We start from the raw sequence: 22,372 nt of genomic DNA on the forward strand, positions 1-22,372 counted from the left end.
ACTCTCTCTCTCTCTCTCGGTAAACAGAATAAATCACCTGACGTTTTCATTTCCCCGAGAAATCCGCGCGAGATCGATTCGCGCGAATAGAAGAATATATCACTGCGCGCCGAGATCGCGCAACGGAAAAATCGTTAAAAATACAATTTCGCTTTGGTTTGCGTGGCGGTGCGCGATTCTTTCGCACGGTCGCGAATCAGTCCGGTAATTGAATATCCTGGAGAAATCGTACTTTGGTAAACAGAATAAATCATTCGGCCGTCGCGGCATGCGCCAAAAGCCGGCTGGAATCGATTCCGTATGTGCGCGTGTGTGGATGCGTGTGTCGAACGCCTAGGTGTAATCATGCGATTAAGCTGGATTATGCGCGGTTTGGATGCCGCGTGATTATTTCGAGTTTTAGCAAATAGACGATTGTTTGGCGCGTGATATCGCATTATTCTCGTCGATCCGCTTCTCTCTCTCTCTCTCTCTCTCTCTCTCTCTTTCGCCGGCCGGGCCATACCGTTCGTTCGACCGGTATTCGCGCAAATGCGTCATCGATATAACACACTGCGAATCCGGCGACACGTCTAAACCGCGATGGACCATCTGTGCCCGCCACCGATCGCCCGAGTTGTCGTCCTCGCTCATCGATTCGCCATCGGATTAATGCCGGCCGACCAATAATTACCCCATATCTGGCAAAAAGTCCCGCAGCTACCGATCGTTAATCGCGGTGCGCAGTGAAAACGACCGACTTTTCTATCTCCTTTGTTGAGTTACAGATAAAAACTGCAGCGAGGACACATGGCTCGGCGAAAACACACATCGTCCGAAATAGAGTAACGTAAAAATTACGCGCTCGCGATCGTGACAGAACGACGAAACATCGTCGCGGAACATATATAACACGAGAACGGAAGTAATTCGAGCTCGGTGAACATCGAATATTTATGGAGACGCCATATAATCACGTTTCTTTACGTCTGCTAGAAAAATACCACGAACTGCTGCTCTTTCAAACTTTGTAGTTCACCGAAGCTTAACTAATTCTCCCGGGTCAACATCGACCGGAATACCCTGAGAAAGAAAGAAAGCGGTTGGATCGACAAAATCGACGGTCAGTCGCCTTCTTCAAAGAAATATTCTACCTACGGAACAAATTACGTGCTCGTGCAACAATCGGTTGCGTTGATGTAGTCACGGATCAAATCGCAATCATTAAATCAACTGATAACTCTTATCACGACAACTATATAATTCGTTCAACCGACCAAATGTTTGCTCCGACAAATTTTGTTCACGCAAAGTCTCGTTATTAACTCGACCACTTTTTTATTCTCAGTGTAGAGAGGAAAGATCAACTCGACAGTGAATAACTTCAGCCAGTGTTTACGGGAGCGAGCGAACGGGGAATAAAGTTCAATAGCCGTCAGAGCTGCGTGCGTGTCTCGTGCGCCAAAGCGCGCGAACTGGTCACGCGTACGTTATCAAAAGGGGATGAATAGAGAAAGAGAGACGAAGAGACAGGTGGAGAGGGAGAAAAACGCACCCTCGCTCGCTCGCCCCGTTGTTTCATCGGGAACGCGTTTCGTTACGCCGCGTCGGCCACGTCGTTCAACGGGCGCGTTTATCGACGCGTTTATCGCGATTGTTGTTGCTAATATCGGCCGGCGAACGCGAGCGAGCAGCGAGCTCGCGTGTGGATAAACTCCGAAGCGAAGCCCTCGGCCTGACTGGTTGGCTAGCTAGGTAGCCAGCTAGCTGGCTGGCTGGCTGACTGGCTGGCTGCGGGCGATCGACACGCAGGCCGAATTTCCATCGCGCGCGTGGCCTCTGCGCAAAGCACAAAAGCGGCGACGGCCACTGCAGCTGACGCGTCGTCCGTTCGCCTCTGCCGCAAAGTGGTCGCCCGATTGAAATTCCCGGCGAATTATCCCGGCAAATTTTCGCTTTTGCGCGAGCTACAGGAGCGTGGCCTGCCCCGCAGCGCAGAGTAAGCGGGAAGAGAGAGAGAGAGAGAGGGATTACACGTAAAATATAGTGGTTCGATCAGTGGTATGCGAAATGTTAGCATCCCAACTTTAGAATTCGATAGTTCTGATCGGAGTTCCAGAAGTTTTGACGGCAGTTTGGCACAGTATCCAGAGAGTTCCAAAAGAAATTACAACGGTCGAAAGCGATCTGACTAACCATTTGGAAATTATTCAACATTGAATGTCAACCGATCGAAATTTGCCCAAATTCCAGCCAACATTTTTTTTCAGAGTTCCAAGAGTTGTGATGAGTTTTGGATAATATTCAAAGAGTTCTAAAAGATATTGTGATGGTCGGAGACGATCTGATCACTAATTGAAAAGTTATTTAACGTCAAATGTTTACCGCTGGCGTCAATTGTATAACCTTCGATGATGCTTCTTTAAACAATTTTTTAAAATTTGATATTAATTTTTTTAATATTTGTAAATTTCTTTAAGAGAACAAAAAAATTTCTTTTTCTATCAGGAATCCTAGTACTCGGCAAAAAATATCAAATGAGTCACTCAGAACTATTCAATCGTGATGTTGGGTATGAAATATTTTATTTTAATTGGTATTTTGGAACTGTGAATCGCCGATTGCCTTTTTATAAGCACAAAAATACTTTTATATACTTCTGCAAAGAAAGCTGACACTCTAATCAAAACTATCTAGTCAGAATTCTGAAATTGGGGTGTTAATTTCACATACCCGTCGACATCAGCCTCTGCCTCTCTCGCTCTAACTCTGTCCCCGCGATATTAAGCCCGGGAATATGCCGGAAAGAAAAATTCGTTCGCCAGAAGATTCCATTTTATTACCATTGTTATTGTTATTACCGTGTTACGCGGAGTGTTCGATCAATTGGAACACGATTGGCGAGGTAATTCCTCGTGAAAAAAGATACGAGTAGAAGATAAGGGAACAAGTATCTCTCGTCGATGGGGTCGCGTGGGCTTTCGGAAAAATGCACGTTTTCAAGGGAAACAAAATGAAGTACAGTGGACGTTTCGCGCTCGTAGGGACAAAGCAGGCGTCAGTAAAGCTTTGTGTAACAGGCCATGAATTCTAGCTATGCTGTTGAAACCGGCAAATCATATTACGCGGAACACAGAGGGGGAGAGAAAGAGAGAGAGAGAGAGAGAGAGAGAGAGCTGAAAGAGCGGCCGCTACATTGTATCGTCACCTGGTTTAGTGACGCGAATTGTTAATCGGTATGCGGTCCGTACAAAAGAACGCGGTATATTTTCGGTAAACGGAGTGGAATGAGAAAGAGAGAAAGGCAGAAAGAAAGAGAGAGAGGATGGAGAAGGATGGCGGTAAAATCGCGGATAATTAAGCACCACGAAAGTGACAAGCGGAATGACAGCTCGCGGTCCGTCCTGATCGACTCGGTTAAGTTCGTGCATATTTAAAAACCGGGTCGACGGTTCGTTAAAGAGAGAGAGAAAGAGAGAGAGAAAGAGAGAGAGAGAAATAGTGCGATTTGATTAACCGTTATACGTCTATAGAGCGAATCGCACAGTGACATGAGACGAGCGTCAAATATTTCGTGCGCGAAATTAATGTATAATTTACGGCGACGAAGCTGGCAAGTAAAAGTGCGATAAACGCAAAAGTACTGAGCAAATAGCAAATAAATAAGCGAGTAGAGGAGATGAGAAGAACGAGGGAGTAAGGAGGGAGAGGGGGGAATAAATATGCCGGCTCTCTCACGACGCCCGCACAACGACGGAACCGCGCAGAAAAAGAATTCCTTTCACGGACGGTTATCGATGACGCCGACGCGACGAGAAAGTTTCGATAAAGAGTAGGCGGCTTGCGAAATCACGCTGGCTCTCGATATTGAATATTCATGCAAGGTGGAATCGCTCTACCTCTACCACCTTCTCCTCCTCCTACGATTCTGCCGCGCCACGCGGCCATCTCCTCTTTACTCCTCTCGTCGTTGGTCTCTCTTCCGCTCATATCGTAGCTCCTGCGCGACTCTTAAGGTCGGTCGATACACGATACCAGGCCATTCCGTCGAATCGCGCGCCCAAAGGGTGTTATGTTTACCGGAGATTTCCGACGAGATGATATTCGCACGATTATGAAATACGAGAGCGAGAGAGAAAGGGAGGAAGAGAGAGAAAACAGTACGATTGGATTTATGAAATGTAACGCGTATTATGTTGTAGTATGCAATACCCGTGAAATCGATACTCTTTAAAGTACAATCAGTACATTCATCATTGAAAGGTTATAGATAGATGGATAGATTAATTTATAACGCGCTCTGCGAAACATTCTCCTCACGCACACAAGTGCAGGAAATAACAAAAATTATATAAAATACAGCTCTATACGTTACAGAACACAAACTGTAACAGATTCTTTTAGAATACAAACTGTATAGGCAAAGAGAAATTGGAAAATAAAGTACAGGTGGTTCAGTTCCAAGTGCAACACTGTAATCAATAAAATCCCGTTGAAAGAATCAGTTAATAATAGCGGCTGTAGTTGCTATTATCGATGCAGTCTGCGTACATAGATAGGTGTCATTGCACGCAAGGCGCATGGAAGCCGTTAATTCCATTTCGTCACAAACGCGGAGAGTTGAATTTCATACGGCGCATAACGAATTTGTGTACTACAAACTTTCCAGTGAAATCTCACTGATCAAAATGTATGAGATACAAGATAGAGCAGCGGGAGAGTTTTCACTGAAAATCAGCGAATAGTCGCTGTTTATCGTGGTAAAGTGCTCCTTTTTCCGATTCAGTCAAAAACATTTTCTTTCTGATTCACTGTAAGAGAGCGGTTTTGTGGAAGATGATTATTCTCGTTTCTCGACATTGTTGCACTCGTATCTTGCATATTTCACGCCGAGTCAGATACGCAATGGGAAAGAATCGCGTCAATCGGCAGCTTTTCGGTCAATATCGCCGGAGTTGTCCGGGCAATTTACGCGGCGGATCACACCGGGAAAGTGGTGGAAGGTAGAGTCGCCGGCGAGAGAACTTGGCAGCTCTTCAATGCGAAATTCCGGAAGTCCCGGGCGAGCTTAGCCGACAAAGCGAGACGGCCCGGGACAGTTTGGTGGTGTCGTGGCGCGGAAATTTCGACGGTAAAGCTCGTACGCGGGAAAACGCAAATATGTCGCGAGCGAAATTCGCACGCTCGTAGATCGAGTTAATTTCCGAAAGAGATTACTTAATATTCCAAGCAGCATCACGATTTTGATCGAATGGTAAATTGATAGGCGAGAATCATTGTCGACCCAAAAAACGGACAACTCGAACCGTTTGCGCACCGTCCTTTGTGGCGCGATATCAGCCGCGAAACTCGTCTATTTACCTTAAATGAAACACGTTCATTCGCGTTACGCTCGAGCGACGAACAGAGGACATTACCGGCCGCGCTATAATCAAAATGGATTACGAATAAATTACGGCGAATTACAGCGAATTACATCCGAGCGAGCGCGGAATCGCTGGGCTGCTCGCGGATCAACGCGTCAAACGAAATCTATTTAACACATTAACGCGCGCGGATACTTATTCGGGAGCGGCGCGTCGGTGGGAAAAAAGAACAGTACTCGCGGTATGCGCGACAAGCCAGCGAGATGAAACACGCGATGTGCATCCCACGCTTCCTTCTTCTCTTTCTTTCTCTCTCTCTCTCTCTCTCGCGCGCGCGCGCATCACGAAGAAGGACGTCTCGGAGAGCGCGCATACGCGCCATTCCAACGACAGATAAAACTCGGTAGCTCGTTCCCCCCGTAGAAGGGGAGAAGACACGGCGAGTCGCGGGGAGTGCCCGGCCCGTCGTCCATTCAACGCCGGCAATTCTCTCCCGGCGCGGCGATTCCGCGCCGAAAAATGCAATTGGATGTAAAAATGCTCGTAGTGGCGCTTACGCGAAAGCTCTGCTCTACCGGAGACTATGAATTCTGATGGATCTTTCTCCCCCGTCGAAGAGTTGCTTTCGGCCAGAACGACGCTGATTTGCATTATGCAATTTGCGCGCGCGCGAGCCAAAGTCCGTAGTCTCGAAATATCGCGCGGATCGCTCGCGAAAGACGTTGAATCCGTTTTGCATATCCTTTTTCTCCTTCTACTTTTTCCCTACGAGAGACTTCATCTCTCTCCCCCCCCCCCCTTCTCTCTCTCTCTCTCTCTCTTTCTCTCTCTGTGTCTTTTTACGTTTTTATTCTGTTTTTTATTATCGCCAAGGTGCCACGGTATCTTTCCGGCGCGCAACCATGTTGTAACCGCGAGACCGTATAAATGGAATTGCTCGTGTCGTAAACATGCGTTGCTTCAGATTAAAATGGCAAATGTATGGTAAACATCGCGCGCCTTTAAATATCCGCGCTCGTATCGCCCCAGAGAATTGGAAATGAAGGCGAACAGAGTTATTCGGGGAACGGCGTGTGTATTGCCGCGCGAAGGGAATAACTTGTAATCTGTATGCACGCGGCGCGCGCATACCAACGATATAAACAGGTCGCCGTCTCTCACCCCGTAGCATTAAATATAAATACGTAGAGAATTTAAAGGAAAAAAGAATTGTTCTCATAATTATCTGACCTTTTAATATTCCGACTGAATATATGTGTGATACATTCGATATGATGGTTCATTTTAAGTATCGTGTCATGCGTTGTCCTGTCGTGTCGCGAGTGGCACGTGTACCGTTAAACTGCGCAAAACTCAAGAAAAAACTCGCTTATTACCAAGCAAACGAAATTCTAATGTAAACGAACCTATTTGTATTCTCCCCATTATCGCGTGCGACCACGGTCGCGGTACTTCCCAGACATCTTTCATAACTACAACTCACAGTGCGTGTCACCCAAACTCGAAATTTCAAGGAGACGATTAAGGCGGGAAAGAACTACGTTGCATCCGAAAGCGACGAATTAACCCGACCAATGTTTCTCTCCGTGAGTGTAAACAGCGGAAAAATTCTTTACATCGGAAAAATTTTTTCCAAAACATCTCTCGCGTGTACGTGTGATGCATGAAATATCATCCAGATGATGCGAGACACTCTGTGTATCAGGTGTGAATTATTAGCCGCACCTGTTATCAACGTTACACCAGCGTTGTTCCACTTACGGAAACGCAAAAAATGGAAAATGCGCGCGTTTTTCTCTTTTCCTTTTTTTATCTACGCTCGTCGGTGTACTCCAGCGACACGAGCGTTTTGCTCGCTACACGGTGTCGTTTCGCTTCGAAGACAACGTCTCCTCCCGATTTTTCCCCGGCGAGCAGAAGATTAGCGACTAATTGCCGTCTCGCGTGGGACAGCGCGCGCATTTTCACGTTCGCGGGGACGCGGCGATTCCGCGATTCCGCCGCGATAAAGCACGAGAAAACACCCGCGCAAACTACAATTACGCGCAACTATGCACGCGCGTGCATACAAGAGACACGAAAGACTCCTACCTGGTGTGGCTGCGGGATGTGTCGGGGACGGGCTCCGTGGCTATTAGCCAGCCGTGCTTACGGGGCGCATAAGCGCAACCTCCACCTCCGAACTGCGCCGGCTTTGTCTCTGCATCCTGGAAAAAAAAGCGAAAAAGAGATGAGCTTCAACACGCTCGAGTCAACATACTCGCGCCGCGCGTCGTATTCATTCAATTCGGCTCAAGCATTACGAATTTTGACCCTAAACGGATCAATGTAAAGTACCTCTTTCCTCCCCCCCCCCTCTCTCTCTCTCTAATATATTCGAGAGATTAAAAGCCGCCGGATCACAATGGACCGCGCGCAAAAAGGAGAATAAGTGCTACGATGCGCGTTACGACGGTCGCTTAGATATCGACAGGAATACGGTATAAGGGAGAAAGAAATCGAAGGACTGCGTTATCTCGCGCGCGCGCGCGCGCACCGATGAGCGGCGCGAGAATTTATATCGCTTCGGGTTTATACCGCTCGAAAGTTTATATTGGATTTCATATTTAATGCAACGTACGCCGCCGCCAGCGCGCCGTCGACTCGCTTCGCTCGCGCGTCTCCCAGATAAATTATTTATGTCGGGCCGCTTTGTCTCCGTCCGCTTCCGAAGGATGACGACGGAGCAGCGGCAGCAGCAGAAGCATGCTCGCCTCGGAAAAACGGATGATCGGTGTAGGAGCCGCGATAAGCCGCGCCGAACGAAAACCGCGGTCGTTGATCTTCACGAGCGCTTGCGAATGGGAGACGCGCGCCGTCGACGCGACCCAGAATATTTCTCCTGCCAAAGGCCGAGGCTCGGAATCTCGTTCCCCCTACGCTGCGCGCTATATCGCGAATAATCAACCAAACGAATATGAATATTAACAGTCTCGCATGAATATTAATGATCACGGATACTCGCAATTGTAGAATTAGAACGAGCTTTCAGGAACGACAGTCGCACGACTTAGGGAGGCCACCAAGCGCCGAACGGACAATTACGCTGAAACGTCTGCGCGAAGTGTACCCGAGCAAAGTGCGCGTGAAACTTTATGCGATAAACGCTTCCGGCGCTTTCCATTCCTCGTATTTCGACATATTCTGGCATCTTTGTTCACTATATATATACATATGTGTGTGTGTGTGTGTGTGTGTGTGTGTGTGTGTGTGTGTGTGTGTGTGTGTAAATATATCGCGTGCGTGCTACGTGTATCGTATCGACAGACGTTATTGGAAACTTGGAGCACCGCTTGAATACACTGAGAAAAACGAGGGCACTATTACTTCCTAATAAAGTACTTACGACACGTCCCGACGACCGCACATCGCTATTTTCGACACTCTCGACACTTGTTTCCGCACGAAGCTCACTTTCGATCGACAAAAGACACGTAAAGCGCGATCGATGTGTTAATGGCGGCTGCTCCACACAAATCGAGAATGGCCGCACAGTTGCTCACGTACGCCCTCTGCACCGTTCAGTTGCGTAGATGCCTTACCATACGATACATCGATTCTCAACAGATCGAATCGGAAAACTTTCGATCGATTATATTCGCGTTCCTCATTACTGTTAATTAATCCAGAAGACATGTCCGGTTTTTCGGATCAACATAGCTAAATATCGGATGCGACTGGTCGAAAAGTTCCAGCAATTATCGATCTATCGACGGTAAAGCATCCACGGGAGAGCGTATGCGTGAATTTTTCGTCAAGATGCAGATGTCTGAATTTCTCGAAAGCAACGCGCTGTCTTTGCCGCCGACCGCGCGGCGGCGCACGTGTAGCACGTCAATGTGTCTGCGCCTTCTTGTCTCTCGCCGTGGATTTCACACCTCTGCCTTTCTTGACCGACGCGCCGCGACGAAGTGTAACATTGTCAACGGTATCAGACGGTATTCTCGCGGAAAAGTGGCAAAATGCAACAAATTGTATTTGAAAGTTTGTCCCCTTTCCAACGAAGGAACAATCGTTTCATTGTATTGTTGACTAATTTAATATATTAAAAAGTTGATAGTATTCCTCACGAGCTGAAGATAAAATCTGCGATTGAAAACTTTCGATTCGGGCGAATCAGAAAACGAATCGCATTGAAGGAATAGCGTTCAATGTATAAGAATAAAATGTATCTTAAATTTTATAAAAACGCATTTTAATTTATATTCTCTCGTTGTATACTCTGGTCTCGCGTGAATACATAAAGACTTCTCACTATCTAAGCTGCCCAGAATTTTTCGGGGATGAAAAGTCTTTCACTATCACGGTATTTGATAAATCACACTTTGATAAATTACCTTGCTACCATCACCATAAAAATGTTACTCCCGAGAATTATGATCCACGTTACGCGAAAAAACATCCAGTTATCTGCTGGCGACAATGGCTCAGCACTGGATGGCTCGTTCTTGAACAATGTTTCACAAGCGCGAACCAGTCAAGCATTAGCAACGTAGTGACATCCGTCTAGCTAACGTATGGGAGACGACTTTTCGCATCCAACAAATGGCGCCCGAAGAAAATACGGCAAGTATCAATCACCATCACTCGTTTATCAATTCGCCGAAAATTCACCGTGCCCGGGGCACGGAAAAGCGGACGAACGAGGGTAAGCGACGTATCGCTGTTGCCAGCAAGGAGCAGCGCAGAAACACACGTCGCGTTTAATTGCCACGAGCATTTGTCGAAGGCGCGAGCCGAGGCTGCGCGGCGCGCGAAGAAGAAACATCACATAATACACACCTAAACGACGGCGTTTCGTACGTGCCAGGAATTCGGCCTGCCGGCTTATTGCGGAACGGCGCTTGCGGGGTCATTAATAACGCGCAAGAGGGTAATTTTCACGCGAGAGAAGAGAAGGACATCGGCCCGCCCCCACCTGCCCTTCCCGTGCCGCGCTCACGCTGCGGGACAATGAAGGACCATCAATTACTTCTCGAGCCCTTCGCGATCGAATGAAGCTATTAAGACGGCCGAGTGTACCGTCGAGCAAGAGCTCGTAACCCTCCCCTCCCGCCCGACCATCGCACCCACCGCTTACCCCTTGCGCCAGCGTTACGGCTTTTCTCGTGGGTGCTCTCTTCCGCACGCTGATGCGGAACGTCTTAATAGCCCGACGATAAGGATCGGGGGATCTCGCTCCTACCCTACTCCCATCCTCGCCGCACTCGGCGGCTTTTTGTCACCGGCATCCTTCGGACGATAAGAATCGACGCGACGACGGCGCACAGAGCAGCGTGTATTAATTAGACGATGACTCGCGGCTATTACCTTAATTAAGCGCACGTCAATCGTTCGTAGAGACCTTCCGTGTCTCCCGCGAGGGATTATGAGCGAGGGTGGACGGGGGGTGAATGACTCCTCGAGTCGAGGAGTATTCTTGAACGCGTGAGAACGCTGTCTGCGATTTGTCTTTCCCTCACTTTCTTCAATTACGAAATAAGATCGAGAGTGACAGTTTGCGAGCGATAAAACGCCCGCACAAAAACGCTTTCGGACGAGTACGAATATATTCCGTGTGTCTCGTAAGCTCTTCCGGCAACAAAGTTCTGTCCGACGTCGCGCAGCGCAGCGGTTGTAAATAATTTCGTGCGGGAGCGAGGGTGGCGATGATTAGTGCAAGGACCGGAGCGTGGCGGCGGCGCATCGATTTATTTACGCCCGAAACGTGGCAGCAGATTTATAGGATTATTGATTGCAGACTTGTCAGCGTCAGTCTGTTACCATGTATTTGAACTCTCTCTCCAACCGAGCAAACGTTCCGTTTACATTTTTCCGAAGCGCCCCAACACAATCGGCCGCTCGGCATCGTTGCCTCCATTGTTCGCGGGTTCGCGCTCGCCGACTCCGCTCGCAATTTGTATCTGCCGTCCCGACGCTGTTATTAACCAAAACCAGACCGCGCGAGATACATCCACGGCGCTGCCCGGCCGCGATAAATCTTATTACAAAAACGGACCGTGCTCTCTCTCTCTCCCCCCCTCTTTCTCTTTCTCTCTGTCTCATGCGCGTTCACGCCACTGGAAACATCGTCCGAGTCTGTAATGGGCGCGAATAAGAACGTTCTTTTTGCAAACATCGTTACGACGCGCCAGTCATTACGGCGTAAATATCTGATCGTGCTTCGTACGCGATTTCGAGGTAAATCCGTCGAGCGCGCATCGGTTAAATTGCTCCCGAATATGTGAACTGCGTCAACGCGGTACATCTTCACAAGCGCGACCGAGCCCGGGGCAATTTATCGATCACCTTCTCTGGTAGAAACGTGTGCAGTTTGCACACGTGGACATCTGTCCAGTTATTGTCTAGTATTAATGCATTCTCATTAGTTATAAAAATACTGCTTGGCAACTGGACAAGGGCTTGATGAAGTTTTATTCAGTGCAGTTGATGCAGTTTATTGCACAATATGTATGGATCTGACTTTTTCCAAGATAAAATAATATCAGTAATATTAGTTGAGTTTTTTTTAATGCGCACGTGTTATAACTTCTATTGTGAGTAAATTTGAAACATATTCATTTACATTACTAAAAAACCTCTAAATCGCGTGAATAATGAGTGAATGTGTAGAAAAGTATACAGCAAGAAGGAAAGAGACAATAAGGTATTTGATATCAAGACCAATAGTTAAGATGACAATCAAGATTAAAAATAAAAGTGAGTAAGAGGCAAATGGGATATATATCGAAAAAACTGAATTTCATTACGATGGAAACATATCAGACTATCTTGATGGTAACGATAAATGAAAACTGTGATGATAAATGAAAATTATCATGATTCAGACTCAGAACCTGATGAAATAGTGCAATTTCAAAAATAGATAAAAAGACATACGTAATCTGATTGTGAAAGATATCACGTAGATGAATGAATGTAAGAAGTTAACGTAATTATTCAGTGACTACTTGAAAAAACTGCATTAAATTTCTACCAGAGTTTCCTTTTGGAAAAGCCTTTCCGATCGGCAAGCGATTTTCCAAAGACACATTCTGTTGACACATTTTTCTCCAACATTTTCATGTTACACACACAATTTAATTCGGGAATTACCTTTCTCGTCTAAAATGCATGCAGTACGATATATAAATGATAATTGTCAATTATATCAATGATAAAATAGCAGGTAGTCGGTCTCGTCGGATAAGCAAAGGAGGACGAGGAGGACGAGAAGCACGGCACTTGGGATCCTTCTGATGTCGAGCTTTCAAATATTGGACGTCTGAGAGAGGCTCTACGTAGCTATTTGCGTTACCGCTATTTGCAAGCTGGCAAGCGCACGGTTTCCTCGTCGCAATTACGGGAAATGGCGGTACATACGCGAGATCCGCGATCGTGACTCAGATCGTCGGTCGGTCGGTTGGTCGTTCGGGGAAATTAGATCACGTTGGGTGATTCAATTAGGAGCGTAAAAAGATGACGGAGGACTCGCGGTCGCGCGGCAACAACCGAGCGAAAAGAATACCCCGCGCACACTCCTGTTCGCATCGCTTCTCCGAATAAATTTAAATGTTCTCGGAACACAAACCCGCTGACTCAGCTTCTCGCGTACATGTCCCGCGGAACGAGTACGACGAACCTCTTCTAACACTGACAACGACACGGCACGACGAGGACAACCACGTCGACTTTTCTGAATACGCGCGTTTAAAAATCGCCGAAAAAGGAATGTCTCGCAGTGACGACAGCAACCGGCCAAAAGCGAGATTCGATTTCGCCAGAGCGACATTCGCGTTTACGAATGGGAAAAAACACGAAACCAAGAGAGAGCTCTTCCACCGAGCGGATAAATATCATTTAAAGACTCGGTTAAGTCCGCGAGTTTTAATTCTCGCGCGCATACAACCCCTCTCTCTCTCTCTCTCTCTCTCTCTCTTTCTCTATCCCGTTAAATTTCGCTGGAACACGCTAGCGTAATTTAACGGGTAAGAACGCGCGTTGCGGATAAGCGGAAGTAACGAGAAAGTGAGATGAAATACGGCGAGGGTGAGGTCGGTCTGGTACGGGGCCGAGTGAGAAATGGCGCGGACGAGCAGAGTTCGGGGGTGGGGAAGCGAGAGTAGTGAAATGGTCGCGGCTGCTTTTAGCCACCTACTTCCACAGCCCGCTCTTTCGCCGCGCGCTCGATTAATTACTAAAGTTCAATGCGAAAATATCGGGCCGCTTGGCGAACTTATTAGTCGTCTTACTTATGGCCCGCCGATATCGGAAATCAAAATCGTCCCCCGAACGAAGGAGAGAATCGACGGTGGGAATTTGGAGGCTCGGGGCCTTAATACTTGAGCGCACGACTGTCAGACTAATCTGCAAGTCGATAACAGATATTGCATTTAGAATTCCCGAGACGGCGCGCGTAATAAGAACCACGAGACTACCTCGTCGACCGCTCGCACAGTCCCCTGTGGCGCAGCGATTCGTCGTTCTCCAGCAAAAGCTGGGAACTTTTATAATCCGAGGAAAAACACAGTTTAAAGAGAAGGAGAGGGAGAGAAAAAGGAAGAGAGGGAAATGGGACGAAGAATCGCATAATCAGGTCACAGGCTCGAGACGCGCCAACTCGCATAAACAATGCCACCTTCGAGATAACGAATCCAGCCAAGTTTAACACTTTAGCGTAACTCGATCCACCTCGGCTAATCCGAAGTGAACACGTGCGTTCTTGCAAACACGCGATTAAATATAATGCCAAGTACTCGGTCGCGAAACGTCCCATTCGCCCGTTTCCAGATGAAGGAAGTTTGCTGACGGCCGTTCGTTAACGCGAATCGCGCGTCTCGCTCCTAGGTCGACAAAACCACGTAATGCCTCGCCAAAGGGCACGGTGACAAGCTACTTGCTCGCACGAGCTCTGTCCGCGACGTCGTTTCTGCATTTAACGAATCGCAGTTACATCGTTCAACATCTACCGCCGCCAGTGTCGCCGTCGTCCTCGTCGCTGTTGTTGAAAGGGCCGGCCCATCTCCCTGCGCTCGCTAATTAACCCGTCCACCGGTGCAACGACGGTCCCTTTGAGGGATTTCCGGGGAAACGCATCGGCCGTTTGCGAGTTCGCCGGCCGGCTCGTAAACGGGCCAAGCGAGAGAGAGGAGCGCGACTCCGCGCGAATTCAACTCGACGATAACGAACCGCGTCGGATTCCACCGTTGGAAACGAGAGGAACGCGACGGTGAGGGCGGCGGGGGCGGCCGGGGCCGACGGACCCGTTGCTAATTGGTTCCACTCGAGGATCCACAGGTACCACGGGATTTACGATTGCGCCGTCTGATCCGCGCCCGAACTGAGTTGCCAACTCTCTCGCGAGACCACCACTTCCACGCTCTCTTCTCCGAAGGGAATTTTAATCGGCCGGGGGTGATGAAGAAAACCTAACGAATGGCGGAGAACTTACGATGTACCGATTACCGTGTTCCGACACGGTATATTTAACACTAAATGTGTATGTCCCGTTTCTGATGATTCAAATAACAACGCGTACGCCAGAGGTAAGAGAATAACATTCAAAGTCGAATATTTGCATTCAACCCTTCACTAGCCACGCGCGTTTTTTACCTTACTTGTAGGCGCCTGATTTACTACTGTATATGTGTATTTTGCCAGGATATATATTTTTTCAAAGATACATACAATGCAGGAGGCAGGATCGTATTGATCCAAGGGCCATAATGACCATTAGTTTTGTCTACACGGTAGAAAACCTTTTATATTTGTGCGGAAAACGATCTGTGTGGAAAAATTGTTGTGTTAAATTTCTGGCATGGTGTTGATTTAACGTATTGTGTTATTTGAACTGTTCCGCGTTGAGATCATAGTGACATATTTTACACGTAAAGCGTACACAGATAACTTGTTGACAACTTGTCACACTTGTCTTGTATTAAATCAACACAAAGACTAGAGTGAACAAATTTGAACATGAGAAATATGTTCAATTCAACACAAAATCATTGGCATTGCGTGTATCTATTGTAAAAAGAGAAAACAGTGGGGTAGAATGGGATGAATGGCAAAATGTTTCTTTTGGAAAATGAATACTCTTTTTATATTCTGAAAGGAACATTTTGCGATTTTTGTATTCCTCACGATAAATACATAAACAAAATGCATGGTCAATTTGAGTCCAATTTGATCCGGTGTCCCCTACGAACAATAGACTATGTATATTACAAAAAACGTATCTTTGATTGTTGGTATGTATAGTCTCCAATTATATCTGCTCACATGCACCTAACGAAAGGTTAACGCTGAATGTGCGGTATGAACACGATTCGTTAAAACTGCAGCGTGTATGCGGGCTCCACGATTTTTTTTTTCTATTTTTATTCCGGTTTCACCATGGAAGAGTGAACGCGTTAATCACTCGTTGTCCACGTTCATTGCTAGTATCAATCGGTGAAAATACGTGATTTTCGAAAGGCGCGTTGCGACACGCGAAGCTCATTGCCCACGAACTTGAAGAACATAGAATGCGTGACATCACTCGACCTCGTATATCTGCCGCTCCATTCCCGACTCTAGCGCGTCCGCGCGGTTAGGTAATACTTAATGTATTGCATACACGCGTAAATACGCCCGTTCTTCGTCGTCGCCGGAGCGTTGCCGCCGGTGCAAAGCACCGTATGAGAAAAAGACCGACTCAGAGGGAAATAATTCAATTGTTATTTCGTCCTCGCCGATGCACGACGCTGCGACTTTGTGACGAAGTTAACACACGGCTTGCATCCGACCTGCAGTCGAAGACACCGTATTGGAAACTCGAATGCTCGGGACGTATCGAGTACTTGCGATTTTGCATCTTCCAAGCGACACTTTTCCAAGGTCTAAAGCATAGCTGCACCGCGATGACAGAATTGCGAGTTCGACACGATCGTTGAAAGGACTATAGAATCTGTATTTAATAATTTTATTACTTGAAACTCGCCTCTGGCGAGATACTCAGGCCTATATTAATAGTCATTACACGAAACTTGCCTCACGTAAGATACTCACATTTTCATTCAGATCCAAGTTTTTCAGTTAAAAATTGTACGATAAATATGATATTGTATATGTAATAGCACGACTCAATTGAAAAACTCTCTCATCTAATTCTGAATTCAAGTTTGATTATCTGAGTTGAGAGAAGTTTCAAATAACGACTATTAATGTGAGTCTCGGATTTAAATTCGGAATTAAATGAGAATTTCTCTCAGTTAAATCGTGTGATATAGATATCACATACATTATAATTCAACTGAAAAACTTGGATCCAATTCTGAATACCAATCTCACATGAAACAAATTTCAGGTGGCGACACTGACGACTATCAATATGAGTTCAGATAAGGGACTGCGAATCTTATCCGGGCAGTTTTGAGTTATCGCAAAAACACGAAGTATTCGTCCCGCGGAGGAAAAAGACTACTTACATCGAGGCGGATCGATGAGCTCGCGAATTTACGCCGCAACGTCGCGGAACCGCGAGAGGCGAAGTGATAAAACGCCATCGAATTTATCGGCGAGTCGGGAGAGGGAGCGCGCCGCGGCGGCCGGCGTTAATTACTCCGCGCGGCTCGAGCGCAAATTAGTTACCGCTTACAGCCGTAGCGCCGCGGGTACGTTTATTTCGGGCGTGAGACTCGTTATCGATTTGTTTTCGCCGCAACTCGAGACCCGCACATTGCCGTTTGACGAAACGCGCGCGCGTTATCGCGCCGCGCGCTCCAAGACGAGAGAGGACTTACACATTGTACGCGTCAAATAAAATTTCTCCCTTCTCGAATCGAGCAGGAAGGAATCGGCCGTTTTGTACCTCTCTGGTCGCGCCGCTGCCCGCAATTCTCGCGCGTAATTTCGTCTGATGGCGGCACCGGCGCTCTCATTGAAGCGTTAAATTTGGCCGAAACGCTAAACTGTTGAAGTGTCAAATGTTTATCCGCGCTTTTTGCGAGGAACGTTGACAAACGCGTGAATTACGAATGTTTGTCCGTGTTTGCGAGACTCGCACGATGTGACTCGCTGCGTGTTTGCCTCGCTTTTGTACTCTGTAAATAAATTCAGCCAGGGATGTATCACGGCGGCTTGAATATCTGAATATTCTCGCAAACTTCTCCGCGCTGTCCTCCAACCCCCACTCCTCCTCTCGCTCCTCGCTTTCCGTCGCCGGAAAGTGTACCGCGCGCGGCATTTCTATCCTTTTAATTAAAAAGTTTCGCGCTGGAGATGGAACTCGAGGCAACGAGATTCCTGTTGATCGCCCATTAAGCAAACTTATCGAATGAAATCGCGATGTAATCCCGGCTACAAAGAACCACGATCCCGTACACGACGACAACGTTCGAGGCGGACTGACAACGTTCGTACCACGCGCAGTATACGAAGAAAAAAGAAGCAAGCAAGAGAAATACGCGTTTATTAACTTTATCTATCTCTCTGTTTTCTTATCTGCCTCTATATCTATTTTCTTACGTAAATTGAATTTCCTCTCCTTATACGGAAACCTCATGATTCATTATTTCGCGAGAGGAACCTCCAGCGATAATTAGACTTACGATTGCGTGCACGCATCAAATCATTTCATTGAGCAATTCATGGCGACTTCTCGCGACTCTCTTATACAGAGTCGATATAAATCGCAACCAAAAAATAAAGATCGAGTACGTGTCATGCATATCGATTTGGTGTCAACTGAATCGTCACATCCGCGTTTGGCTAATGTTCTCTCGTTCCTTATCCAACTCTCTCTGTCCAGGAAAATCGAGCAGAATATAAAAGCATCGCGCAAAATCACCCAGACATCGAGAAGTCATGGCGATAGCACGGGAGAAAAGTCGATTTAACGAGGAGACGACTGTTAATAATCAGGTACGCTGGTATAGATCGCACGCGAGAGGGGAACAGGGGAAGGCGAAGTAGTTGGAGGAAATCAAGTCGAGGACGATACGGTGGGACGCGAGAGGGAAGATTGGATCGGTCCCGACGTTCTTCCGACGGAGGGAAGTTAAGTGAGACTGCCGGCACAACGGCGGGGTAGAGAGCAGAAAAGCAGGCAGGCAGGCAGGCAGGCAGGCAGGCAGGCAGGCAGGCAGGCAGGTAGGTAGGTAGGTGGAGAGAAAGAGAGAAAGAGAAGAGGGTTGCACAAGCCCTCGGGCAGAGTCACGGAGAACGGAGAATATTTCCCTCTTGAAAATCGCGTACGGCACGGAGGCGCTCCGCAGCTCGTTAGAAGTTGCCCGTCCTCTTCCTCCTTCTTCTCATTCTCCTCCTTCTCTTCCTCTTTCTCCTCCACTTCCTCTTCGTCCTTCTCCTGCACTGGCTTCACCTCCACTGGCGGCGCGTCACGCCCGCCCTCCGTGAGGCAATATCCCCGATTTCGCGAATAAATCCCGCGGAAGGTCGCCCGAGATGCAACACGCGCCTCGACTTATTACGTCATACCGGGGAAGTTCCGACCTACGCTCGCATTGCATAATAAACCACCGGCGAGAGAGCGATTATATTTATTTCAGGGGATCGATACGCGGCGACCGGCCTCGACGAAAATCCGACAGGCGAGTTTTCCACGCTCTCGTGGGATCGGACCGTGGGTCGTAGCTCTCGTAAAATGCGACTGGATCGGAGGGCTTCGACTTCGGAGGACATGGAGAAACGAGGAGCGCGCACGCTCGAGAGTCGCTGAACGAGACGAGAGGAAACTATGTGCGTCCCACGGTTCCACGCAGCTGACGTCACCGGTTATTTATGCACCGCCGTGTAACGGCTACTCGCCGATTTCGCCGACCATCTAAGAATACACACTCTCTCTCTCCCTCCCTCTCTGTCCCCGTCTCTCGAGCGCGCGCCTCCGCCTGGCTCTCGCCTTCCACGCGTGCGACCGCGTCGAGCGCGAGAGACAGTGCGGCTGGCTGGCTCCCTGGCTCTCCCGATCGAGGTTCGCGTTCGACTGCCGTCGAGGGAAAGCCTACGCGACGAAACTTCGTGGGAACAGGAACGACGCACCGCGAGGCTCGCGTTAGAATCGCGATACGCAACAAGTGATCGAATCGAGGACTCGCGATTACGCCGGCTAACAAAATTTTACTTTCTTTTCTGTAAGGAGGGAAAAGTCAAAGCGCGGCCGATTTTCAATTCTCTCACGACCCGTCCTTTCAAAAAGACACACGAGAGAACCCAAGCGCGAACGGCTAGACTTTTCGCGCCGCGGACAGCTGGTCTTGTACGAGTAACGGTAACGGTAACGTTTAAATACTCCACAATCATGTCCGACGGGGACGTTAGGGTGCGGAATAAATTGTGTGGACACGTAACATCGGAATACCTCTGTCTTGCATCGCAAGTGTCTACAGCTAGAAACATACTAGATGCACGATTTCACGCCTTCTGGCATACATGCTGACCGGCAGCTCAGTTCACTGCGCGGATCTTCCAATGCACGACGGCGATTTGCGCAGTGAACTGAACTGCCGGTCATGTAAGCGCGCATATAAGAAAGTATGAAATCGTGCATTGTCCGACTCCAGCTTGATCCGCTTCTTTCAAGCACTGAGAGGAATAGACGTCTCTCTTACCGTTACGATATTTCACGAAGCACGTCGATACGCGCTTAACCTTTCCTATCCCGTGACGCCGACTGACGTCACATCCATTATATCGTACGTCCCGTTATATTCTTATGCTTATATGCTTTGGTGAAACGAGCTCACACCCACGTGCGCGTGCGCGCACGTATGTATGCGTATGTATGAATGCGTGGAGTCCCTCCTCCGAGTCCCCCCGTCCGCCCGTGAACCTCGTTTCCTCCGGAGCGTGGCGAGAGCCGATTGAAATCGCCGCGCGGAAAGCGCGTCTGGCCCGTAATTAACGCGGTTAGGCTGTGGCGGCGAATGCCGCGCGCTCAATCGTTCCGCGACCGTCGCCGAAGGACAGCCGGCCTCGATTAGATATTATCGTGGAAACGCGATCGCCCGGGGATTAATTTCGTAGTTGGCCTGCCGGCACCGATAGTAGCACGTGTGTGCCATCCCGCCGGCCAAGGTCAGTGCCGCGTCACCACGCGTGATCACGGTGAAATTTTTCGCGTCCGCAGTCGAGGGGGCAAACGGTCAGAGGTCATGTTCTATTTTCCTCCCGTGACATATCTCCTCCTTTCTCCCATTTTCCAAACGCGCCGTCACGTCCGATTTATGTTTTCTGATGCGGCTATTAATGCGCAACAATAAGTAGAGCGATTCGGGAAAGCTCCGAGGAGAGATAAGATAAGGGAATGTGCGCAGCGTTTCTCCGATATATAATTTTCGCAATATATCGCCTTTTTATCCGCCCGCCCCTTCAATTACCCGGCGCGCCGACGCGTCATTAAGTCCGGGAATGCAAATCACCGAGAGGCGGTTAAAGCGCTTCCGCGCGCCGTATTGATTCCCAGAGCAGCGAAGCGGCATTGATTATGTTCCTCTTCCTCTCTTCGTTTTGCCCAATTATCGTCGTCGTTGTTTGCCGGACACGACTTGCAAATTTCCGGAAAAAAAGTTTGCACCGATTCGGCACGCCTCGTGCACGCGGACACGTGTCCGTCGTGGAGCATCTCTCGAACGATTAGATACGTCTTTTCTCGCACGGTATTGATCCAGTGTGATCCGATCAGTATCGCAACGATCGAGCACTCACGACCGCCGAAGGCCGCTCTCTCTTTCTCATTGTGCTCTCTTATCTCCAATCCTCGGAACGCGATAAAAATTCCCCCGGCGCAAGGTAAATCCGTCGGGAAACGTCCCCACGTGTGTGTGTTACATATGAGCGCGAACACAGCGGCACGCGATACATCAATAACGAGAATTATTAACGCTTACGTGTGCAAGACGGCGCGGCGCGGCGCGGCACGGCACGCGATGCCGGGAAATCGACGCGCGTTAAATCAGCGAACTGCAGCGCGCCGCCGGGCTTCCGGGTGACTTCGCGGTGTCACCGCCGCGCAATCGCGGCATCAAACGTCACGTTAAGCGTCAGAATCGGATGAAAATTCATTCATTTTTATATCAGAGCAACAAGATATCCCGTCCTTTGCCGCGGCGAGAGACACGCTGCATTCAATTACGTGGAGTACCCCGCACGTTTTTCTCCCCGTTATTTCTCTTCCTTCACTTTCTCTCCCCTTTCGCCCGACCCATTTCTCTCTTTCGAGCGCAATATCACAACTCGTGGCTCAAACAACTCGCGGTAAAAGGGAGAAACCCGGCTGAAAAAAGAAATAGAGCGAGAAGCTCGCGACGCACGGCGGGAATCCGCGATTCGTGCGGGCCACCTAATGCAGCAGCAGCCGGCTAATAATCGGCCATCGGAAGAGATTATCGTAAATTCCATCATTCGGCCGAATCGTCGTGCGATCTCGCTTCCTCTTTCTCCAGCTCTCACGCTCCTCTCCTCCCGCCGGCTTCGATTCGCCGATATCGAGAGAGCACCAGGATTTACTCGCGCACGGGAATAGACTCCGGAATTTCCGCGTAATGTAAACCGCGTACTCCCTGGCCTCGCACGAATTCCGCCGCACCCTCCCCGTTCCCCTCGTCTGCTCCCGCTTACCGATGTTCCCGAAGCTCGCGGCCGCGGCGTTTCCCTTTGTTTTCCTACTCTCCTCTTCCGTTTTTCCCGTTCTCCTTTTCCCGTTCCGCCGCGCCGGTCGCATTCACACAGCGCGTTCAGACGACTCCGCTTTCTCGCGGATAAAAGTGCGACGACGACGACGACGACGACGACGAAAGGAGAACTGCCGCACGAATTTACGTGAGCGTGACTTACGGGCCTTTTGTTGCCGTCGAGAGGATCGAACACTCGCGGCTAATGTTCGTGCGTTTGCACTGTCAAACGGTATTACTTTCTCGTGATCTGATTATTCGCACTGACATCCAGACTCTCTCTCTCTCTCTCTCTCTCTCTCTCTCTCTCTCTCTCTCTCTCTCTCTCTCTGTGTCTCTCTC

General features: G+C 48.6%; 1 protein-coding gene across 5 annotated transcripts in view; it reads right to left on the reverse strand.

The window, feature by feature from the left end:
• Positions 1-22,372, reverse strand: part of LOC116843962 (mucin-5AC-like) — a 254,169-nt gene that overhangs the window by 77,782 nt on the left and 154,015 nt on the right. For 4 of the 5 annotated variants that reach the window (XM_032814960.1, XM_032814959.1, XM_032814958.1 and 1 more), the window contains one exon: positions 7,437-7,552. The gene's annotated coding sequence lies outside the window, so the exon portion shown is untranslated. Of the gene's footprint in view, positions 1-7,436; positions 7,553-8,730; positions 8,875-22,372 lie in introns of those variants that run through there. The other variant, XM_032814961.1, reaches the window with a different exon arrangement.

Source organism: Odontomachus brunneus, unplaced genomic scaffold (genome assembly GCF_010583005.1).
Source record: "Odontomachus brunneus isolate Ranch 3 - 2012 unplaced genomic scaffold, Obru_v1 Obru_scaffold_037, whole genome shotgun sequence".
Classification (NCBI taxonomy): Eukaryota; Metazoa; Arthropoda; class Insecta; order Hymenoptera; family Formicidae; genus Odontomachus; species Odontomachus brunneus.